At 42.5% G+C, this 16,535-nt stretch overlaps 1 protein-coding gene across 1 annotated transcript in view; it reads right to left on the bottom strand.

Annotated features, from left to right (window-relative positions):
- FAM227B (family with sequence similarity 227 member B) overlaps positions 1-16,535 on the bottom strand; it is a 1,130,503-nt gene that overhangs the window by 933,604 nt on the left and 180,364 nt on the right. The gene's annotated exons all lie outside the window — the stretch shown is intronic.

The raw sequence follows: 16,535 nt of genomic DNA, 5'->3' as shown, positions 1-16,535 counted from the left end.
TGCACCTCAATGGGGAAGGTGCAGCTGTGCTGGGGAGAAAATGGCTAAAAGGTTGGAGGAGTGTTTAAACTAGGGATTGGGGGGAGGGTATTCATTTTATAGGAGAAGAAGATAGTGCAGATAGAGACCTGGGCACAAATAATGAAATTGGGGGTGGGAGTGGCATGGGGGGTGGGGTTAGAACAATAATAATTTAAGAAAGAATAGAGGTACAGAGAGATACATAAAGTGCATGTATACTAATGCCAGAAGCCTCGCCAACAAAATGGAGGATTTAGAATTAATTCTGTTGGAGCATAATTATGACACGGTGGGGATATCTGAGACATGGCTGGATGAGAGCCATGACTGGGCTGTTAACTTACAGGGCTCAAACCAACAAGTCCTCAATCAATAAGAATGCCCATAAACGAGGGCCAACACTTCCTACTAGTTTAACAATACAACCTTATTCTTCATGCAACATATTCAAGCACAAGGCGCAAGAAAAAATCTCTGGAAGTTGACACAAAATTTTTTTTTTTTTTAACTATTGTAGTTTTTAAAAAAAAAAATAATTTTGTGTCAACTTTCAGAGATTTTTTCTTGCGCCTTGTGTTTGAATATGGTGCATAAAGAATAAGGTTGTATTGTTAATTTACAGGGCTATAGTCTGTTCAGAAATGGCAGTACAGATAAACGAGCGGTAGGTGTGTGTCTATATGTAAAATCATCCTTAAAACCCATCCTGTGTGATAATATATGTGAATCTAATGAAAATGTAGAGTCCCTGTGGGTGGAGATAAGGGGAGGGGGGAAAAATAATACATTACTGATAGGGGTTTGTTATAAGTCTCCCAAAATGATGGAACATACACTTAGGAAGGAAAAAAGGAATTCCAAAAATTTTAGAGGTTTCAACGTGGTTTATTCTACACATTTCAGGGTTAAGGTGACCCCTTCATCAGGACATACCACAAATATTGTATGGTACAGAACCCAACAAGAAGGGGGGCACTGCTAGACCTAATATTAACCAACAGGCCAGACCGCATATCAAATATAAGGGTTGGGGGTCACTTGGGTAAGAGTGATCACAAAATAATAAGTTTTCATATATCCTTTAATAAGATGTGTAGTAGAGGGGTTACACGGACACTAAACTTCAGGAGGGCAAATTTCCAACAGATGAGAGATGATCTTGGTGCAATTAACTGGGACGATATCCTGAGACATTAAAATATACAAAGAAAATGGGAGACGTTTATTAGCATCCTGGATAGGACCTGTGCATATATACAGTATGGGTATAAATATACTAGAAATAGGAGGAAACCAATATGGCTAAATAGAGCTGTTAGGGGCGCAATAAGTGACAAAAAGAAAACGTTTAGAGAATTAAAGCAAATAGGTAGTGATGACTCTGATGAGGCATTAAATAAATACAGAAAATTTAAAAAAAATTCTGTAAAAAGCAAATCAAGGCAGCAAAGATTGAGACTGAGAGACTCATTGCCAGACAGAGTAAAAATAATCTCAAGATATTCTTTAACTACATAAATAGTAAGAAAAACGATAGTGTTGGCCCCCTTAAAAATAGTCTAGGTGAAATGGTGGATGAGGAAAAAGCCAATATGCTAAATGAATTTTTTTCAACAGTATTTACACAAGAAAATCCCATGGCAGACAAAATGATCAGTGATAACAAAAATTCCCCATTAAATGTCACCTGCTTAACCCAGCAGGAAGTACGGTGGCGTCTAAAAATCACTAAAATTGACAAATCTCCGGGCCCGGATGGGATACACCCCCGAGTACTGCAGGAATTAAGTACAGTCATAGATAGACCATTATTTTTAATCTTTAAAGACTCCATAATAACAGGGTCTGTACCACAGGACTGGCGTATAGCAAATGTGGTGCCAATATTCCAAAAGGGGACAAAAACTGAACTCGGAAATTATAGGCCAGTAAGCTTAACCTCTATTGTGGGTAAAATCCTGGAAGGTATTCTGAGGCTATGTGCACACGTTGCGGATTGGTGTGTGGATTTTTCCGCACTGTTTTTGCAAAATTCGCAGGTAAACTGCACTTACCCGTGGATTTGCAGCGGATTTGAGGCGGATTTTACACCTGTGGATTCCTATTGAGGAGCAGGTGTAAACCGGTGCGGAATCCGTGCAAAGAATTGACATGCTGCGGAAAAAACACCGCTGTGTTTCCGCACGATTTTTTGCACAGCGGATTTTGTTTTCCATGCATTTACATGGTACTGTACAACGCATGGAAAACAGCAGCAGATCCACAGCGTCAAATCTGCTGCGGATCCGCAGCAAAATCCGCAATGTGTGCACATAACCTAAGAGATGCTATGTTGGAGTATCTGAAGAGGAATAACCTCATGACCAAATATCAACATGGGTTTACAAGAGACCGTTCCTGACAGACTAATCTGATCAGTTTCTATGAAGAGGTAAGTTCCGGACTGGACTAAGGGAACACAATGGACGTAGTGTATATGGACTTTTCAAAAGCTTTTGATACGGTGCCACACAAAAGGTTTCTACATAAAATGAGAACAATGGGGATATGGGAAAATATGTGTAAGTGGGTTAAGAGCTGGCTCAGGGATAGGAAATAAAGGGTGGTTATTAGTGGAACATACTCAGACTGGGTCACAGTTAGCAGTGGGGTACCACAGGGGTCAGTATTGGGCCCTTCTTTTTATCATATTTATTAATGACCTTGTAGGGGGCATAGAATTTCAATATTTGCAGATGACACTAAACTCTGCAGGGTAATCAATACAGAGGAGGACAATTTTATATTACAGGAGGATTTATGTAAACTAGAAGCTTGGGATGATAAATGGCATATGAGCTTTAATGGGGATAAATGTAAAGTCATGCACTTGGATAGAGCAAATAAGATGTATAATTATGTGCTTAATTGTAAAACACTGGGCAAAACCGTCAGTGAAAAAGACCTGGGTGTATGGGTGAACGACAAACACATTTAGTGGCCAGTGTCAGCCAGCTGCTACAAAGGCAAATAAAATAATGGGATGCATTAAAAGAGGCATAGATGCTCATGAGGAGAACATAATTTTACCTCTATACAAATCACTTGTGCAACCACACTTAGAATACTGTGCACAGTTCTGGTCTCCGGTGTATAAGAAAGACATAGCTGAACTAGAGCGGGTGCAGAGAAGAGCGACCAAGGTTATTAGAGGACTGTGGGGTCTGCAATACCAAGATAGGTTATTACACTTGGGGCTACTTAGTTTGGAAAAACGAAGTCTAAGGGGTGATCTTATGTTAATGTATAAATATATGAGGGGACAGTACAGAGACCTTTCTAATGACCTTTTTACTCATAGACCTGAGACAGGGTCAAGGTGGCATCCTCTAAGTCTGGAGGAAAGGAGGTTTAAGCATAATAACAGATGCGGATTCTTTACTGTAAGAGCAGTGAGACTATGGAACTCTCTGCCATATGATGTTGTAATGAGTTATTCATTACTAAAATTTAAGAGGGGACTGGATACCTTTCTTGAAAAGTATAATGTTACAGGCAATATAAACTAGTTTCCTTGATATTGCGTTGATCCAGGGAACTGGTCTGATTGCCGTATGTGGAGTCAGAAAGGAATTTTTTCCTGTAATGTGGAGCTTACCATTTGCCCCATGGGTTTTTTTTTGCCTTCCTCTGGATCAACATGTTATGGCATGTTAGGTTAGGCTATGGGTTGAACTAGGTCGACTTAAAGTCTTCCTTCAACCTTAATAACTATGTAACTATCTATGTAACTATAAATCTGAAATTGTTTTTTAATTTAATTTTTTATAGAGTTCACCTTGCAGTATAATTGACATGTTAACTCAATTCTGTTGGTGAATATGATCACAGTAACACCCAATTTAGATAATTTTCTTCATGCCCTACTACTTGTGCGCAAGAAAATCACTTTCTAAAAAAACCCTTTCCTTTTTTGTCATATTTTTCTATTTGCAAAACCTGTATGAGTTAATACAAACAAAAAATTATCAAAAGTAGAGGAAAAAAGTGTGTGAACATATAACCCTCTAAAAATGGTATCTATATATATATAATTGTATAAGGGTCACTTCCGTCTGTCTGTCTGTCTGGCTGTCACGGATATTCATTGGTCGCGGCCTCTGTCTGTCATGGAATCCAAGTCGCTGATTGGTCTCGCCAGCTGCCTGTCATGGCTGCCGCGACCAATCAGCGACGGCCACAGACCGATTAGTTCCTCCCTACTCCCCTGTAGTCAGTGCCCGGCGCCCACTCCATACTCCCCACAGTCTCGGCTCACACAGGGTTAATGCCAGCGGTAACGGACCGCGTTATGCCGCGGGTAACTCACTCCGTTACCGCCGCTATTAACCCTGTGTGACCAAGTTTTTACTATTGAGGCTGCCTATGCAGCCTCAATAGTAAAAACATCTAATGTTAAAAATAATTTAAAAAATGACAAATCATTATATACTCACCTTCCGCCGCCTTTCCTGCTCCTCGCGACGCTCCGGTGACCGGTCCATGCAAGCGGCAGGTTCCGTTGCTAAGGATGGTATGCGACAAGGACCTGCCATGATGTCACGGTCATGTGACCGCGACGTCATCACAGGCCCTGCGCGCATGCGCGAGAAGGACCTGCCATGACATCACGGTCATGTGACCGTGATGTCATCACACCCTGGGACCGGAAGCTGTCGCCTGCACCGCACAGAGGCGACAAAACCACAAGGGTACCCTCGGAAGGTGAGTATATGTTTATTTTTTAACCTGTGCCATATGTGGCTGGGCAATATACTACGTAGCTGGGCAATATACTACGTGACTGGCCAATATACTACGTGGCTGGGCAATATACTATGTGGCTCTGTGCTGTATACTACGTCGCTGTGCAATATACTTCGTGGCTCTGTGCTGTATACTACATAACTGGGCAATATACTACATCACTGGGCAATATACTACGTAACTGGGCAATATACTACTTGGCTGGGCAATATACTACGTCACTGGGCAATATACTACGTGGCTGGCCAATATACTACGTCACTGGGCAATATACTACGTAACTGGGCCATATACTACGTCACTGGGCAATATACTACATAACTGGGCAATATACTACGTAACTGGGCAATATACTACGTCACTGGGCAATATACTACGTGGCTGGGCAATATATCACAGTATTATTATAACTTAAAAAATATCGCCAAGAGTCCTTTACCTTCCTTAATACAGCAACAAAATAATGTTCTTTGCCTGAACTGATACTGCATAACGAAGAAGGTTGGCACCCTAGTATAGGGAGAGTGGCATCCCCCTCTTCGGCGGCTGTCCCCAACACTCCCTGTTATGCCCTGATAAAGTGAGCTAAAACAAAGAGTAGGTGACAAAGCTAATACATACAGGTACTTCTCACAAAATTAGAATATCATCAAAAAGTTAATTTATTTCAGGTCTTCAATACAAAAAGTGAAACTCATATATTATACAGAGTCATTACAAACAAAGTGATCTACCGTACAGACCAAACGTTTGGATACACCTCATTTAAAGATTTTTCTGTATTTTCATGACTATGAAAATTGTACATTCACACTGAAGGCATCAAAACTATGAATTAACACATGTGGAATTATATACTTAACAAAAAAGTGTGAAACAACTGAAAATATGTCTTATATTCTAGGTTCTTCAAAGTAGCCACCTTTTGCTTTGATGACTGCTTTGCACACCCTTGGCATTCTCTTGATGAGCTTCAAAAGGTAGTCACCAGGAATGGCCTATAACATTCTTGAAGGAGTTCCCAGAGATGCTTAGCACTTGTTGGCCCTTTTGCCTTCACTCTGCAGTCCAGCTCACCCCAAACCATCTGGATTGGGTTCACGTCTGGCGACTGTGGAGGCCAGGTCATCTGGCGTAGCACCCCATCACTCTCCTTCTTGGTCAAATAGCCCTTACACAGCCTGGAGGTGTGTTTGGGGTCATTGTCCTGTTGAAAAATAAATTATGGTCCAACTAAATGCAAACCGGATGGAATAGTATGCCGCTGAAAGATGCTGTGGTAGCCATGCTGGTTCAGTATGCCTTCAATTTTGAATAAATCCCCAACAGTGTCACCAGCAAAGCACCCCCACAACATCACACCTCCTCATCCATGCTTCAAGGTGGGAACCAGGCATGTAGAGTCCATCCGTTCACCTTTTCTGCGTCGCAAAAAGACACGGTGGTTGGAACCAAAGATCTCAAATTGGACTCATAAGACCAAAGCACAGATTTCCACTGGTCTAATGTCCATTCCTTGTGTTCTTTAGCCCAAACAAGTCTCTTCTGCTTGTTGCCTGTCCTTAGCAGTGGTTTCCTAGCAGCTTTTTTACCATGAAGGCCTGCTGCACAAAGTCTCTTCTTAACAGTTGTTGTAGAGATGTGTCTGCTGCTAGAACTCTCTGTGGCATTGACCTGGTCTCTAATCTGATCTGCTGTTAACCTGCAATTTCTGAGGCTGGTGACTCGGATAAACTTATCCTCAGAAGCAGAGGTGACTCTTGGTCTTCCTATCCTGGAGCGGTCCTCATGTGAGCCAGTTTCTTTGTAGCGCTTGATGGTTTTTGCCACTGCACTTGGGGACACTTTCAAAGTATTCCCAATTTTTCGGACTGACTGACCTTCATTTCTTAAAGTAATGATGGCCACTCGTTTTTCTTTACTTAGATGCTTTTTTCTTGCCATAATACAAATTCTAACAGTCTATTCAGTAGGACTATCAGCTGTGTATCCACCAGACTTCTGCACAACACAAATAATGGTCCCAACCCCATTTATAAGGCAAGAAATCCCACTTATTAAACCTGACAGGGCACACTTCTGAAGTGAAAACTATTCCCGGTGACTACCTATTGAAGATCATCAAGAGAATGCCAAGAGTGTGCAAGAAAAATATTTAGAATTGAGAGTCCTCAGTGGTTGATACCTTTTAATGGCTTACTGAAAAGATGGTAACAAATTGCAAGCTTTCGAGACTACATACGTCTCTTCATCAGGCAAAGACTAAAACAAATTCTGAAGAATCACATATTTATGCACAACATAGTATAGAAAAATAAAAAAAAAGGGAGAGGGGAAAAAAACCATGGATAAGACAGGTGACATGAAGCAGAATTACCATGGGTGATAAACAGTTACGTCGATAAATATTGGGCCAATTCTTAGATAAGGATTGTTTTATTGTCCTGTGATTAGGGTCTGGTTCTGTTGTGATGACCCCACATGGTCTGATGGGCAAGTTCATTAGTTGATGTAAAAAGACATAAATCCGTGTGACACATTCATTCCTGCATTTAGAGTGTCAAAGGTCGTCATCAGTTTATATTCCCAGACTCTCCTGTCTTTCTGTGATTTGAAGTTACCCTTTAATACAAGTAATTTCATGTCCATAATGTTATGATTTGGGAGACAGAAATGTATTGCCACAGGTATATCCATTCTTTTTTCTCTTATTGTATGGCGATGAGAGTTCATCCTTGTTCTCAGTTTCTGCCCTGTCTCCCCCACATACAGACCCCCAGTTGGACATTTAGTACAAATGATTAGGTACACCACATTAGAAGTGACGCAGCTGAATGTACCTGGTATCTTGTAGTCCTGATGTGAATTGGGGATCTTTATCTTGTCCGTGGTCATTATAAATGGACAGGTTTTACATTTTTTCTGGTTGCAAGGAAAGGTACCTGCAGCTGTTGGAGAGGACAGGGAGCTCTTGACAATGATGCTTCTTAGATTTGGGGGCTGCCTAAAACACAGTAGTGGGGGGTCTGGAAAAATTGCTTGTAGTCGGGCATCTTTTTGCAGTAAAGGTTGTAATTTCCGTGCAGCTCCCCTTAGCGCCTCCAGATTTGGATTGTAGGTAACTACTAGAGGTACCCGGTTATTTTCTTCTTTAGTTTTGTAATGTAGCAGGTGATTCCTTGATATTCTGGTGGCTCTTGTGATCTGATTTTCAATTGTTCTTGGATGGTAGCCCTGATTCAAAAAGGTCTTTCTGAGGCGACCAAGGTGTTCATCTCTATCCATTGGGTTGGAACATATACGATTGTATCTGATGGCTTGGCTGTAGACAATGGAGTTTTTTATGTGTTTTGGATGGAAACTGTCCCATTTAAGGTATGTTGGACGGTCGATTGGCTTCTGATACAGTGATGTCTCTATTTTATTGTTCAGCAGCTTAATGATGGTGTCCAGAAAGTTAATTTCAGTGCAGGAGTAGTTGAGTGTCAAGTTGATGGTGGGATGAAATTGATTAAACTGTTCATGTAACGTCTTTAGCTGTGGCTCAGACTCCGTCCAGATGATTAAAATGTCATCAATGTAGCGGTAGTAGGCCAGAGGCCTGATGGGACATGAGGACAAAAAGTCGCTTTCAAGCTTGGCCATGAAAAGATTTGCATACTGTGGGGCCATTTTACTTCCCATTGCTGTGCCAGTCTCCTGTAGATAGATCTTCTTGTCAAACTCAAAGTAATTTTGGGTGAGGATGAATTTTATAAGTTTCACCGCAGAATTTGCATCAGTCCCTGTGTTTTCCAGGAAGAATTTGCAGGCATTTAATCCATCCTGGTGTGGGATATTGGAGTACAAAGATTCCACATCCATGGTAGCCAGGATGGTTCCTTCTGGTAGAGGACCTATTGCTGATAGTTTATTCAATAGGTCAGTTGTGTCCTGAATGAAGCTGGGTGTGTCCTTTACCAGGGGTTTAAGAACACCCTCTACCCATCCAGATACCTGCTCAGTAAGGGTGCCCACACATGAAATAATTGGTCTTCCTGGGTTTCTAGATTTGTGGATTTTGGGAAGCATGTAGAATGTCCCTGTTTTTGGACTTTCTGGTATCAGGTCATTGGCTCTTATGGATACGTCGGGCAGACAAGATACCAACTTGTTTAGTTCCTTGTAATAGTCCTGTGTAGGATCCGACTCCAACTTTTTGTAGTAGCGTGTGTCCATAAGTTGATTGCTGATTGTGGCCATTTGGTTTCTGATGCTAGCAGTCACTTCATTTCATATATATTTAGTCTGGCTGGGATAGTACGTGTGCGGGTTCGCGTGTGCAACAGATATTAAGTGCAACGGTATAAAGTGCATGGCAGTTAGACAATGGCAGTTGGACAGGGCAGGAGACAGGTAAGGTGCATAAGTTTAACAAACAATCAGTCTTTGTCAGTCATAATACATTATGCATTGATCATATCAATCTGCTTCTTATTGGTTTTTACTTCTGCCTACTCACAACTCGCCCGCCCTTCAACACATTCTGGGCACTCACTCTATATCCACCCCTCCCTTCTCCCCTCTCCCATGTATAACTCTGAGGCTCTACTGACATTTCTTACCCACTCCAAACCAGCCACTACCTCCATGCAGCACTCAAAACGTTCATACAAATCATCCCACCACCTGCTTTTTCTGTTTTTTCTCCTTCTACTAGTTGCAGGTGACATCTCCCCGAACCCTGGCCCCCCTCCACCAGCTTACTTTACTCTCCTCCAGCTGCATATAGAAACCCTGCTAATCTCATTAACATTCAGTGCATGCCTTCTCCTATAGCTTTCCAATGTGCACTCTGGAATGCTCAGTCTGTGTGTAACAAACTAACTTACATTCACGATCTTTTCCTCTCTAATTCCCTTAACCTTCTGGCTACTACAGAAACCTGGATCCAGCATTCAGACACCACCACTGCTGCCACTCTCTCATTTGGTGGGCTGAAATTTTCACATACCACCAGACCTGAAAACAGACAGGGTGGGGGTGTTGGTTTGCTCCTTTCAGCACAATGTGCTTTCCAGGTCATCCCCCCGGTTCCCTCACTTACATTTCCTTCCTTTGAAGTCCACACCGTCAGACTCTTTAAGCCCTTCTCCTTGCGGGTGGCGGTTGTTTACCGCCCTCCAGGCTCCTCCCGCCTGTTTCTAGACCACTTTGCCACCTGGCTTACTCACTTTCTATCTTGTGACATCCCCACCCTCATCATGGGAGACTTTAACATCCCCATCAATGATCCCCTCTCCCAATCTGCCTCTCATCTTCTTTCTCTAACTTCTTCATTCGGCCTCTCACAGTTTACTAATTCTCCTACGTATGAGGACGGGAATACTCTGGACCTGGTTTTCTCCCATCCCGGATCGCTGCACGACTTTACTAACTCCCCTCTCCCGCTTTCGGACCACAACCTTCTTTCCTTCTCTGTCAAGAATTGTCTCCTCACTCGGGACACCCCCACTTACCACACTTATCGGAATACACGTTCCATTAATACCCAGCAGCTTATGGACAATCTCCACACATCTTTAGCCCCCATCTCCTCCCTCTCATGCCCAGACTTAGCATTGTCACACTTCAATAATACACTGAAGAATGCCCTAGATGAAGCAGCACCTTCTACACGCACAAAGACCCGACAGAGACAACGGCAGCCCTGGCACACTAAGCAAACCCGCTTTCTTCAGCGTTGTTCAAGGTGTGCAGAGCGGCAGTGGAGAAAGTCTCTCTTAGCAGAAGACTTCATCCACTATAAGTTCATGCTCAAAACCTATAACTCTGCCCTTTATGTGGCCAAACAATCCTACTTCACCACCCTCATCACCTCACTATCCAACAACCCAAAACGACTTTTTGAAACCTTAAACTCCCTCCTGAAACCTAAAGTACAGGCCCCCATCACCAATCTCAGTGGTGAGGATCTGGCCACTTACTTCCTAGAAAAAATCAACCACATCCATCTGGATATCTCAGCGCAATCTCCTCAGTGCCTGGATCCCCTTCCCTGCTGCACCTCAAGCTCACTAGACATCTTTGAGCCTGTCTCAGAAGAAGTTTCCAAGCTCCTCGCTTCTGCTCGGCCTACAACCTGCAACAGTGACCCCATTCCTTCACCTCTTCTGCAGTCTCTCTCACCAGTGGTCACCACTCACCTGACTAAAATATTTAACCTCTCTCTTTCTTCAGGTATCTTTCCCTCCTCATTTAAACATGCCATCATAACCCCTTTACTTAAAAAGCCATCCCTGGACCAGAACTGCACTGCTAACTACAGACCTGTATCTAACCTTTCCTTCATCTCTAAACTCCTGGAATGCTTGGTCTACTCCCGTCTAATCCGCTATCTCTCGGAAAACTCTCTTCTTGACCCCTTACAATCTGGTTTCCGCTCTTTACATTCCACTGAAACTGCCCTCACTAAAGTCTCTAATGACCTACTAACAGCTAAATCCAAAGGTCATTGCTCTCTGCTGATTCTCCTGGATCTCTCTGCCGCATTTGACACTGTGGATCACCAGCTCCTTCTCACTATGCTCTGCTCCATAGGCCTCAAGGACACAGCCCTCTCCTGGTTCTCCTCCTACCTCTCTGACCGCTCCTTTACTGTATCTTTCGCCGGCTCCTCTTCCTCTCCTCGTCCCCTTACTATCGGGGTTCCGCAGGGCTCAGTCCTAGGCCCCCTCCTCTTCTCTCTATACACGGCCCCTATTGGACAAACAATCAGCAGATTTGGGTTCCAGTATCATCTCTATGCTGATGACACCCAATTATGCACTTCTTCCCCTGTCATCACCCCTACCCTAATTCAAAATACCAAGGATTGTCTGTCTGCTGTCTCTAACATCATGTCCTCCCTCTATCTGAAACTAAATCTCTCCAAAACGGAACTTCTTGTGTTTCTCCCTTCTACTAACCTCTCTCTACCCAACATCGAAATTACCCTGGAGGGTTCAACCATAACTCCCAAGCAGCAGGCCCGCTGTCTTGGGGTCATATTCGACACCGAACTTTCCTTTACTCCCTATATCCGATCACTCACTCGCTCTTGTCACCTGCATCTTAAAAACATCTCCAGAATCCAACCTTTTCTCACCTTTAAAACTGCTAAGACTCTTACTGTCGCTCTTATTCATTTTCGTCTGGACTACTGCAACTCTCTTCTGATCGGTCTCCCTCTTACCAAACTTTCTCCTCTCCAATCCATCTTGAATGCGGCAGCCAGGGTCATATTTCTGTCTAACCGCTTCACCGATGCCTCCATCTTGTGCCAGTCATTACACTGGCTACCCATTCGCTACAGGGTCCAGTATAAACTCATCTCTCTCACCCACAAAGCCCTCCACAGTTCTGCACCGTCTTATATCTCCTCTCTCATCTCTGTCTATCACCCTACACGTGCCCTCCGTTCTACAAACGACCTAAGGCTAACATTCCCAGTAATCCGAACCTCGCACCTCCGTCTACAAGACTTCTCTCATGCTGCGCCAGCTCTCTGGAATGCACTTCCCCAGACGATCAGACTGATACCTAGCCCTGACCTATTCAAGCGCGCTCTAAAAACCCATCTCTTCAAACAAGCCTACCACATCAACTACTCAGTAAACTAACTTTGCCCTGTTCTCTCCTTCCAAATATCACTCTGAATCTACTATTCATCTGTCTCCACACCCTCCATTCACATGATAACTGCACTTGATACTTGACTATTGCACTTAAACACACGGGCTGATGACCGGATCATGCAGCTTTGTATGAAAATCCCTATGTATTATAATTGCCAGACCTGAAATAACAAGCACTTTGCAAGTATTGTTTCCCCCCATTTCCTTGTAGATTGTAAGCTCGCGAGCAGGGACCTCACTCCTAATGTCACTGTTTAAATAGTCTTAACTTGTATTGAATTTGTCTGTATAAGTCCCCGCTTAATTGTAAAGTGCTGCGGAATATGTTGGCGCTATATAAATAAAGATTATTATTATTATTATTATTATAAGTTGTCTGTTTGCTTCCCTCATATAGTCATATATTCTTCAGAATTTGTTTTAGTCTTTGCCTGATGAAGAGACGTATGTAGTCTCGAAAGCTTGCAATTTGTTACCATCTTTTCAGTTAGCCATTAAAAGGTATCAACCACTGAGGACTCTCAATTCTAAATATTTTTCTATCTACTGGCTAACACGGTACCAAGATATATTTCTTTCCTGTATCAAGAGTGTGCAAAGCAGTCATCAAAGCAAAAGGTGGCTACTTTGAAGAACCTAGAATATAAGACATATTTTAGCTGTTTCACACTTTTTTGTTAAGTATATAATTTCACATGTGTTAATTCATAGTTTTGATGCCTTCAGTGTGAATGTACAATTTTCATAGTCATGAAAATACAGAAAAATCTTTAAATGAGAAGGTGTGTCCAAACTTTTGGTCTGTACTGTATTTCAAGTGTTTATTTCTGTTAATGTTGATGATTATGGATTCCAGCCAATGAAAACCTAAAAGACATTATCTCAGTAAATTAGAATACTTTATAACACCAGCTTGAAAAATGATTTTAAAATCAGAAATGTTGGCCTACTGAAATGTATGTTCAGTAAATGCACTCAATACTTGGTGGGGGCTCTTTTTGCATCAATTACTGCATCAATGCGGAGTGGCATCAGCCTGTGGAACTGCTGAGGTGTTATGGAAGCCCTGGTTGCTTTGATAAAATCCTTCAGTTCGTCTGCATTTCTGGGTCTGGTTTTTCTCATCTTCCTCTTGACAATACCCCATAGATCCTCTATGGGGTTAAGGTTAGGAGAGTTTGCTGGCCAATCAAGCACAGTGATACTGTTGTTTTTAAACCAGATATTGGTATGGCAGTGTGAACAGGTGCCAAGTCCTGCTGGAGAATGAAATTTACATCTCCAAAAAGCTTGTCGGCAGAGGGAAGAATGAAGTGCTCTAAAGTTTCCTGGTAGACGGCTGTGCTGACTTTTTATTTGATAAAACACAGTGGACCTACACCAGCAGATTACATGGCTACTCAAACCATCACTGACTGTGGAAACTTCACACTAGACCTCAAGCAGCTTGGATTATGTGCCTCTCCGCTCTTCCTCCAGACTCTAGAACCTTGATTTCCAAATAAAATGCAAAATTTACTTTCATCTGAAAACAGCACCTTGGACCACTAAGCAACAGTCCATTTCTTTTTCTCCTTGGCCCAGGTAAGACACTGTTGGTGTTGTCTATTGGTCATGAGTGGCTTGACACAAGGAATGTAACATATGTAGCCCATATCCTGGATACATCTGTGGGTGGTGGCTGTTGAAGCAATGACTCCAGCAGCAGCCCACTCCTTGTGAATCTCCCCCAAATTTTTGAATGGCCTTTTCCTTAGCAATCCTTTCAAGGCTGCGGTTATCCCAATTGCTTGCACCTTTTTCTACCACTTTTTCCTTCCTCTCAACTTTCCATTAGTATGCATGGATACAGCACTCTGAACAGCCACCTTCTTTAGCATTGACCTTTTGTGGCTTACTCTATTTGTGGAGTGTGTCAATGACTGCCTTCTAGACATCTGTTAAGTCAGCAGTCTTCCTCATGATTGTGGAGCCTACTGAAATAGACTAAGGGACCTTTTTTAAACCCTTAGGAAGCTTTGCAGGCATTTTTTGTTAATTATTCTAATTTACTGAGATAATGACTTTTGTGCTTTTATTGGCTGTAAGCCATAATCATCAACATTAACAGAAATAAACACTTGAAATTGATCACTCTTTTTGTAATGACTATGTAATATATGTTTCCCTTTCTGTATTGAAGAACTGAAATAAATTAACTTTTTGACGATATTCTAATTTTCTGAGAAGCACCTGTAGATCTCTCTAACAAATTAAATATTAGACAAAAAGACATATCATTGATTGTGGAAACTGTCCTAACACGTTTCCTCTTCCATTTGGTTCTTCAGGAGGCTTGATGTATGAATGATATGGATAATAGCTGCAAGTTCATGATAAGCAGAAACAGGCTAAGATAGTCTGTCACATAATATCGAGTCTGGGCTTTAAATCTGCCTCCAAATTAATTAACTAATGTCTTATACCCACTTGGCTTTTGGCCTGTTGGTGTAAATTGGAGTTTCCTGTCCTTATCACCATGTATGCCCATGCTCCAATTTTGATCAGCCCCTAGAGGTTGCGTACTGTTGTGAATTAGACTTTTTGGCTCCCTCTTGTGGTTACTTGTGATATTACTCTGGGATTGTCTTTCCTCAGTTTGGCACCCACCTGGGTCGTTAGTCCAGGGGTGTTGCTATATAAGCTTCCTGGATCCTTAGTCCAGTGCCTGGCATCGTTGTAATCAGATCCTTTCTGTTTGCTCCTGTCTGCTGGTCTTGGTTCGTGCTAAATTAAGCTAAGTCCTGCTTCTTTGTTTTTTGGTTATTTGCTTTGCTCTTATTTTTGTCCAGCTTGTACTAAATGTGATTCCTGACTTTGCTGGAAGCTCTAGGGGGCTGGTGTTCTCCCCCCGGGCTGTTAGACGGTTCGGGGGTTCTTGAATATCCAGCGTGGATATTTTGATAGGGTTTTTGCTGACCATATAAGTCATCTTACTTATTCTGCTATTAGCTAGTGGGCCTCTCTTTGCTAAATACCTAGCTCATTCTTACGTTTGTCTTTTCCTCTTACCTCACCGTTATTATTTGTTGGGGGCTTGTATCCAACTTTTGGGGTCTTTTCTCTGGAGGCAAGAAAGGTCTTTCTTTTCCCTTCTAGGGTTAGTTAGTTCTCCGGCTGGCGCGAGACGTCTAGAACCAACGTAGGCACGTTCCCCGGCTGCTGCTATTTGTGGTGCTAGGATTAGATATATGGTCAGCTCAGTTACCACTGCCCTATGAGCTGGTTTTTTGTGTTTGCAGACTTAGTAATTATTTCTGAGACCCTCTGCCATTGGGGTCATAACAGCGTACACTCAATATGCCACAATGCATGTACTATTATGTCAGTCTCAGAATAGGAAGTGATGTATGTGCTCCAAACTGGAGCGCAAGATCACAGTGAAGGAGCGCATGCATGGTGATTGTGCAGTGACGTAACAAAATGTCACAAGTGAACACCACACTGGAGCGCATAGCAGCAGATAGAGACCAGGTTTGATGTAAGCGTGCCACACTAGAACGCAAAACAACAGTGTGCCAATCCTCCTGAGTGTATTCCTATAATAGGATAGTGGTATACCCAGAAACATTTCCTAATTTATATGACAGCCATAATAAAGGAACAATAGGTCAAAAAGTTGTCACATCCCCATGTTCTGTCCTTTTAGGGACATGGATTGCATGTTAAATATCCACTCAAATTCCTTATAAACAATGGCTTTACCAAGATGGCCCCCCTTATTTTTGGTCTTTGATATTATACCATACACAGAGGTCCCCAACGTTTCTGACCTTGAGAGCCACATTCAGCTCTGAGAGACAGTCGGGAGCCACATCCAGCCTTGAGAGATGGTCGCGAGCCACATTCAGCTCCCACCCCCTCACAATAGTGGCAACCAAAGCCCCCATTACAGGCATAATGGTTAACCAAAGCTTTCCCACAAAAATCACGCCAAAGCAGTATACCAAGATCCAGTGGATCCCACAATACCCCCATTCAGTATTCTCCTATAAAGCACTCCTAAGACATTGTCACATCCAGCTTCAAACATCT

Source organism: Ranitomeya variabilis, chromosome 5 (assembly GCF_051348905.1).
Source record: "Ranitomeya variabilis isolate aRanVar5 chromosome 5, aRanVar5.hap1, whole genome shotgun sequence".
In the NCBI taxonomy this organism is placed as follows: Eukaryota; Metazoa; Chordata; class Amphibia; order Anura; family Dendrobatidae; genus Ranitomeya; species Ranitomeya variabilis.
This window is presented reverse-complemented; position numbering and strand designations above follow the sequence as displayed.